Source organism: Silene latifolia, chromosome 8 (assembly GCF_048544455.1).
Source record: "Silene latifolia isolate original U9 population chromosome 8, ASM4854445v1, whole genome shotgun sequence".
In the NCBI taxonomy this organism is placed as follows: domain Eukaryota; kingdom Viridiplantae; phylum Streptophyta; class Magnoliopsida; order Caryophyllales; family Caryophyllaceae; genus Silene; species Silene latifolia.
This window is the reverse complement of record NC_133533.1, coordinates 20,545,515-20,553,273: the sequence shown is the minus strand read 5'-3', so window position 1 is coordinate 20,553,273 and position 7,759 is coordinate 20,545,515.

Sequence of the window (7,759 nt, the reverse complement as noted above, 5' to 3'; positions counted from 1 at the left end):
TAAATAGTTTTCTATTTTAGGAAGGCCATACTAGGGTTTATTTTTATGCTTTGCATTTTATTTATATGTCACCTACATCGCTAAATCGCCATAACTAAAACATGCATTATCATCTAATCGAGTTCATCGACCGTGTCAAATACAATTATCACAGTTCACCGTTTTAGTTCACTTAAAACGTGATAGATAATAAATTGACATGACCTCTCGCTAAAACAATTAATTGAGACATAGCCTTACCAAATAGTAGAAACCATGAAAACCTATTTCGCGAGGGAGTGCACTCGGCCATCCCGGGGTACGAACCTTGTTACGTAGGGGAAGTGGGTGATGAATGTCTATCCACCGAATTCGTGTTGATGAGGGTTTCATCGGCTATCCCGTGCCCAAGTTAATGTGAATTTGGATCATGGACACATTTATTCGAAATTTGGATTGACCTCAACGGAAGTATTCGTGACCGTAGTCGCATGTGTTCCGGGCTATAGATAAACATTAGAGTAATTTTATCGACCAAGAGTTCTAAAAGTAGAATCGATTAAACGTTAATCCACCGAGTTATATTAATAAGGGTTCCATCGGCTATCCCGTGCCTAAGTTGATATGAATTTGGGTCTTGGAATCATTTATAATAGTTGGGTAGAGGTCACTATTTAAATGTTCATATCTTGTCAATCTTTTTACAAGTATGATTTAAAAACACAAATGTTAATATTTCCTTTTCCTCCATACTTGTAGTTCATTACAATGAATCCATTAAATGCTACCGCACCGATAACTATTGAGTCTTACCACAATGTTTTTGACGACGTTTGCTCCAACAATGATTTCGACACTACTAGAGAACTTCATTTTGGGATAGGTTCGGATGGAAACCTTAACTTCATCACTTCTTCTAAACCACCTACTACTACTAGATCTCGTGTGAGCCCATCTCAGGAAGACTACCTCATACAATCTATAGGATCTTTGTCTCTGGAAGATAAAGATGCCAAAACTAGTGGGAGCTCAAGCAATCAAGCTCTTGCTTCAAAGGGAAAAAAGTTCAAGAAGAAGGGAAAGAAAATCAAAAACTTCAAGCAAGTTAATGATGAGTGCCATTATTGCTATGGCATGGGACATTGGCTTAGGAATTGTCCCGTGTATTTGCGAAATATAAGGGAAGGAATCATCACTCCAAAAGGTAAAATTCCTAAGAAAATTTATGTTATTGATATAAATTATACTTCCACTACGACATGGGTACTAGATACCGGTTGTGGTTCTCACCTTTGTAATCATTTACAGGGTTTAAGAGATGTGGAGAGGCTTAGCAAGGGAGATGTGGATCTACGCCTTGGAAATGGAGCTCGGTAGTAGCGGCCGATCCAAAGGAACTTATGTTCTAGCTTTGCCTAATGGATTTGAGTTGTATTTACATAATTGTTTTTATGTGCCTACACTCTCTAAAAACATTATTTCAATCGCAATGCTAGACATGGACGGTTTTTGTTTTGTCATTAAGAACAATCGTTGTACTATTTCAAGGAATGATTTGGTTATAGGCCAAGCTTCTTCCATTAATGGCATTTACATTTTAGAGACCTCAAATCCGACTAATGATATTTATAACATTCAATCAAAGAAACTCAAATCAAGTGACCCAAGTGAAGCGTTCATTTGGCATTGTCGATTAGGTCACATAAACGAGAATCGCATCAAAAGATTAATTTCGACTAATGTGATTACACCATTTGATTATCAATCATATGGTACATGCGAATATTGCCTAATTGGCAAAATGACTCGTAATCCGTTTAGTGGTAAAGGGACACGAGCTAGTGAACTATTGGGACTCATACACACCGATGTATGTGGACCAATGAGTATCACCGCTCGTGGAAATTATGACTACTTTATAACCTTCACCGACGACTTGAGTAGACATGGGTATGTCTATTTAATGAAACATAAGAGTGAAGCGTTTGAGAAGTTCAAGGAATTTCAAAACAAAGTAGAGAACCAATTGGACAAAAAGATAAAAGCACTACGTTCCGATCGTGGTGGAGAATATCTTAGCCTTGAATTCGATTCACACTTGAAAGGTTGTGGTATTATATCACAACTTTCTCCACCCGGAACACCACAACTCAATGGTGTTGCCGAAAGGAGAAATCGAACCCTACTTGATATGGTTCGATCAATGATGAGTCAAACCGATTTACCAAACTCGTTTTGGGGATTTGCGATTCAAACCGCAATTATATCTTTGAATAATAGTCCCACTAAGGCCACCGGAAAAACTCCATTTGAAAATTTGGGGATGTGATGCTTACGTCAAGACTAAGAATGACAACAAGCTTGCCCCAAGATCCGAAAAATGCACTTTGTAGGTTACCCCTCGAATTCTCTAGGGTACTACTTCTACAAACCTCAAGATAACAAAGTGTTTGTGTCTTGCGAGGTTGTCTTCTTAGAAAGAGACTTTATTTCTAAGAGACAGTGTGGGAGAAATTTTGAACTTGACGAAGTTCAAGAGCCACAAACCGAGATAGACACGCAAGAAGATGTTCCTTCGTCGTCTAACGCGGTTGTACCTCCTCCACTAAGAAGAACGAGTCGAGTAATTCGCCATCCCGATCGATATGTGGGACTTATCGAAGAAGATGGGACACTCGATGTGTTGCTTATAGATAGTGACGAGCCCGCCACCTATAAGGCCGCAATCTCTAGTCCAAATTCCTCCTTATGGCTTGAAGCCATGAAGTTCGAAATGGATTCTATGCATGAAAACCAAGTTTGGGACTTGGTAGATTTGCCTAAAGGGGCAAGACCCCTTCAATGCAAATGGATATTCAAAGTCAAAAATGGCATAGAAGGACATGATGATGTCTACAAAGCTAGGCTAGTGGCAAAAGGATTTACCCAAGTCCAAGGTCTCCATTATGATGAGACCTTCGCCCCCGTAGCCATGCTAAGATCCATACGGATATTGTTAGCGATCGCCGCATTTCATGATTATGAAATATGGCAAATGGATGTCAAAACCGCTTTTCTAAATGGGCATTTAGAAGAGGAGGTGTACATGATACAACCCGAAGGTTTTGTTGATTCTAAAAATCCTAACAAAGTATGCAAGCTTAAGAGATCCATTTATGGTCTTAAGCAAGCATATAGAAGTTGGAATCATCGATTCAATCATGTTATAAAGGAAAATGGTTTCACTCGAAGTGTTGAGGAACCATGTTTATACATGAAATTTAGTGGGAGCAATGTTGTGTTCCTAATCTTGTATGTCGATGACATACTACTCATTGGAAATGATATTCCGATATTGTCTTCTGTTAAGAAGTGGTTAGGTAACCACTTCCAAATGAAGGATTTAGGAGAAGCACAACGCATATTAGGTATCCGGATCCATAGAGATAGATCCAAGAGGATATTGGCACTAAGTCAAGAGTCTTATGTTGATAAGATTCTTCGACGGTTCAGCATGAACAAATCCAAAAGGGGATTGGTACCTATGGTAACCGGGACGATATTGAGCAAGACTCAATCTCCCTCCGAACCCCATGATGTTGAACGCATGAAGACGATTCCTTATGCTTCCGTTGTTGGATCAATCATGTATGCCATGATATGCACACGTCCTGATGTCTCGTATGCCTTGAGCATGACGAGTAGATATCAAGGAAATCCAGGTGAGAGTCACTGGATTGCCGTCAAGAACATCCTTAAGTACTTGAGAAGAACTAAGGATTCTATCCTAGTGTTTGGAGGAGACACTGAGCTGCGTGTTAATGGATACACGGACTCAAGTTTTCAAACAGATAGAGATGACATGAAATCACATGTTGGTTTCGTTTTCATGCTCAATAGTGGTGCCGTAAGCTGGAGAAGCTTCAAGGAAGTCAGAATCATGGATTCTACAACGGAGGCTGAGTACATTGCAAGATCGATCGAAGTCGCTAAGGAAGCTGTTTGGATCGTGCAATTCACGGAAGGTCTAAAAGTAGTACCTACCGCCAATGATCCCATCACTCTCTATTGTGATAATAGTGGGACGATCTTCCAAGCTAAGGAGCCGAAGTCTAGTAATAGATCTAGACATGTACTTAGAAAATATCATGTAATAAGAGATTTCATTGAAATAAAGGAAATTGCGATTTGTAAGGTTGGGATGGATGACAACATAGCCGATCCGCTCACCAAGCCTTTATCGCAGACTAAACATGATGGACATATGGCGTCCATGGGACTTAAACGTGTACCAAGTCTATGTTAGATTTTGAAATGAAATTAAAGTGTTGGTTTTTTTCATGTTCATAATCACATTTGTCTTTTATCTTTAATTTATACATTGTTACAGCCAAACGGGTTGTAGTGACAATTGAACCCCGTTAAAGTGAACACGGATTAACATAGTATTTGCCCATAGTCACTTGTATGAGGTGACGTCTCGAAGTGACTAGAGTTTGATGCGATTGATGGCAAGTTCAAGTGCCATAGAGTCATGTGAGATGACTAGTCGATCACATAGGCAGACTGTTAAGAACATTTTGTCGGGCCTAATGACCGCTTATAGAGTTCCGCAAATTTATATAGCCTGGTCGTGGCGAGAGAGCTGCTGTAGTATTCAAATGAGTCGATTTTTTTGACTAAAGACTATTCACCTAAGATGGCACAGTTTGATTAACTTTGATTTGTGTTACTACGACCTTCGTAAATGGGGTCAAATGGGCATATTTTGGGTTATGATGGTGTGGCTAGTCGAAGGGAATGAGTGCGATAGGAATTGTCCACCCCTAGTCAGGGTTATAACAATATCTCAGGGCCACTCGAGGAGTAATGAACTGGAAATGCGTGGCCACGCTCGGAAGGTATCTATGATAGATAAATCCGAGCAATCAGTTATTCTCCAGATCGAGGAAACCACTCTCGATATGATCACTTGCAAGTACGACCTGAAAGACACCTTGCATTGAGTGGGAGATAATAATAGGACAAGAGAATTGGTGACGCACACTTGTCGAGGACAAGTGGGAGATTGTTGGAATATGTGTCCTCCGACAATAATGCGATCACAACTGTTGATCATGATGATCACATGTTTAAGTCTCATTTTAAAGAATACAATTGGGAAGTATTTTTACTGTCAACTGGTCAACATATATCGGTAATGATTGGTGACTAGAGTTTGACATTACTCATCGTGCGACGGTGGTGATCAGTTGATCCCCTAGGTCATACCTAAAGGATATTACTCTTAATTGATCATTTAATTAATCGTATAACGTTACGAGTTAATTAAATTACTTGAAAATTAACAGACGATTTTGGAAGTAAAATTTATGTATCTCATTATGATCTGATTAAATAAGATACGGTCTGAGTAATTGAATTGTTTCATTACTCAGATGAAATTATTGTTTAAAGAAACAATTGAAATTGAATAAATTATTATAAATAAAAATTGTTGTGATTTATAATTGGTAAAATATTTTGGTACAAGTAATTGGGAATTACTAAGTCGATTTTTGTATATGACGTATTTTTATTAATACGTTGATTTTTAATACTCCCTCCAATTTTCTATTATCTTCCCTCTTTCCTTTTTCACACAAGTTTGATTATCTTCCTTCTTTCCTTTTTTGGTAAGTTTTATTCATTTTTTTTATTAATTTCTCTCTCCTAAAAAATCAACAACTCTCATTACTTTATCTATTCTTTATTCATTATTCATTCTTTATTATTTTCTCTCCCCTATAAACTTCACAACTTATAATACTTTATTCTACTTTATTCCTTCTTTCTTCCCTTTCTTAATTTTTGTGCCTAAAAGAAAGGGGAAGATAAAAGGAAATTGGAGGGAGTATGTTAAAAATACATAACAAATTTATGTAACATATGACATGTGACATAGGACAAATTGACATTTTGACAAAGATAATATGGAGTCCATATTATCTATATGTGCCGAAATTAAGAGGTGGATTAGGGATATATTAAGTTGTTTTTTGTTAGTGGTAAGCACCATGATTACCTACTAGCTAGCCATGCAAAACCTATTGTTCTTGTGAAGGCAACCATGAGCATGCATTGGCTCCTTGGTTACTCCTCTCCCACCCGGTTTTGGGGAAGAAAACCATGTTGGTTTTCTTCTTATTTTTGCCTTATGTTCACTAGTATTCTTACTTGTGATATATTCATTATTCATTCATCTAAAAACAAGAAGTTTTAGAAAGATAAAAATTTTCCTCTACTCTTCCTCTCTCTCTCAACCGGTTTTGGGAGTGAAACCAAATAATTTTTGGGTCAATTTTCTTACAAAATTAATATTGTCTAGTATACATAATATTAATTTTATTAAGAGTGTGTCTTGGGTATAAATCCTTGGGAGAGATCCTACACTTGGGTCTTTGTTCATCCATTGAGGAAAGCACAAGAACAAGAGAGAAGGAGATCTCTCTTGTGCCCTTATAAACCGAAAACCATATGTAAGGATGAACATTCTTCTCTTATTTTGATTATAGTTTGCATGCATAAGATCATTTATTAATTTTATGAGTAAATTAAAATTAAACATATATGAGTATGTTAAGTATATAGATCTACTTTTACTTCAACTATAGTATTCTAATGAGTCGATTCTTTTGACTAAAGACTATTCGCCTAAGATGGCACGGTTTCAGATTAACTTTGATTTGTGTTACTACGACCTTCGTAAATGGGGTCAAATGGGCATATTTTGGGTTATGATGGTTGTGGCTAGTCAAAGGGAATGAGTGCGATATGAATTGTCCACCCCTAGTCAGGGTTATAACAATATCTCAGGGCCAGTCGAGGAGTAATGAACTGGAAATGCGTGGCCACGCTCGGAAGGTATCCATGGTGGATAAATCCGGTCAATCAGTTATTCTCCAGATCGAGGAAACCACTCTCGATATGATCACTTGCAAGTACGACCTGAAAGACACCTTGAATTGAGTGGGAGATAGTAATAGGACAAGAGAATTGGTGACGTACACTTGTCGAGGACAAGTTGGAGATTGTTGGAATATGTGTCCTCCGACAATAATGCGATCACAACTGTTGATCATGATGATCACATGTTTAAGTCTCATTTTGAAGAATACAATTGGGAAGTATTTTTACTGTCAACTGATCCACACATATCGGTAATGATTGGCTGACTAGAGTTTGACATTACTGTCGCGCGACGATGGTGATCAGTTGATCCCCTAGGTCATACCTAAAGGATAATACTCTTAATTGATCATTTAATTAATCGTATAACGTTACGAGTTAATTAAATTACTTGAAAATTGACGGACGATTTTGGAAGTAAAATTTTAGTATCTCATTATGATCTGACTGAATAAGATACGGTCTAAGTAATTGAATTGTTTTATTACTTGGATGAAATTATTGTTTAAGGAAACAATTGAAATTGAATGAATTATTATAAATACAGAATGTTGCGATTTATAAATGGTAAATTATTTTGGTACAAGTAATTGTGAATTACTAAGTCGATTTTTTATATGACGTATTTTTATTAATGCATTGATTTTTAATATGTTAAAAATACATAACAATTTTACATGTCATGTAACATGTGACAAATTGACAAATTGACAAAGATAAAATGGAATCCATTTTATCTCCATTTGGACCGAAATATTGGGTGGTATTAACATATATATTATGTTGATTGAGTTAATGGTAAGCATAATGATGTTAGCCTAATACTAGCCATGCATACCTACACAATCTTGTG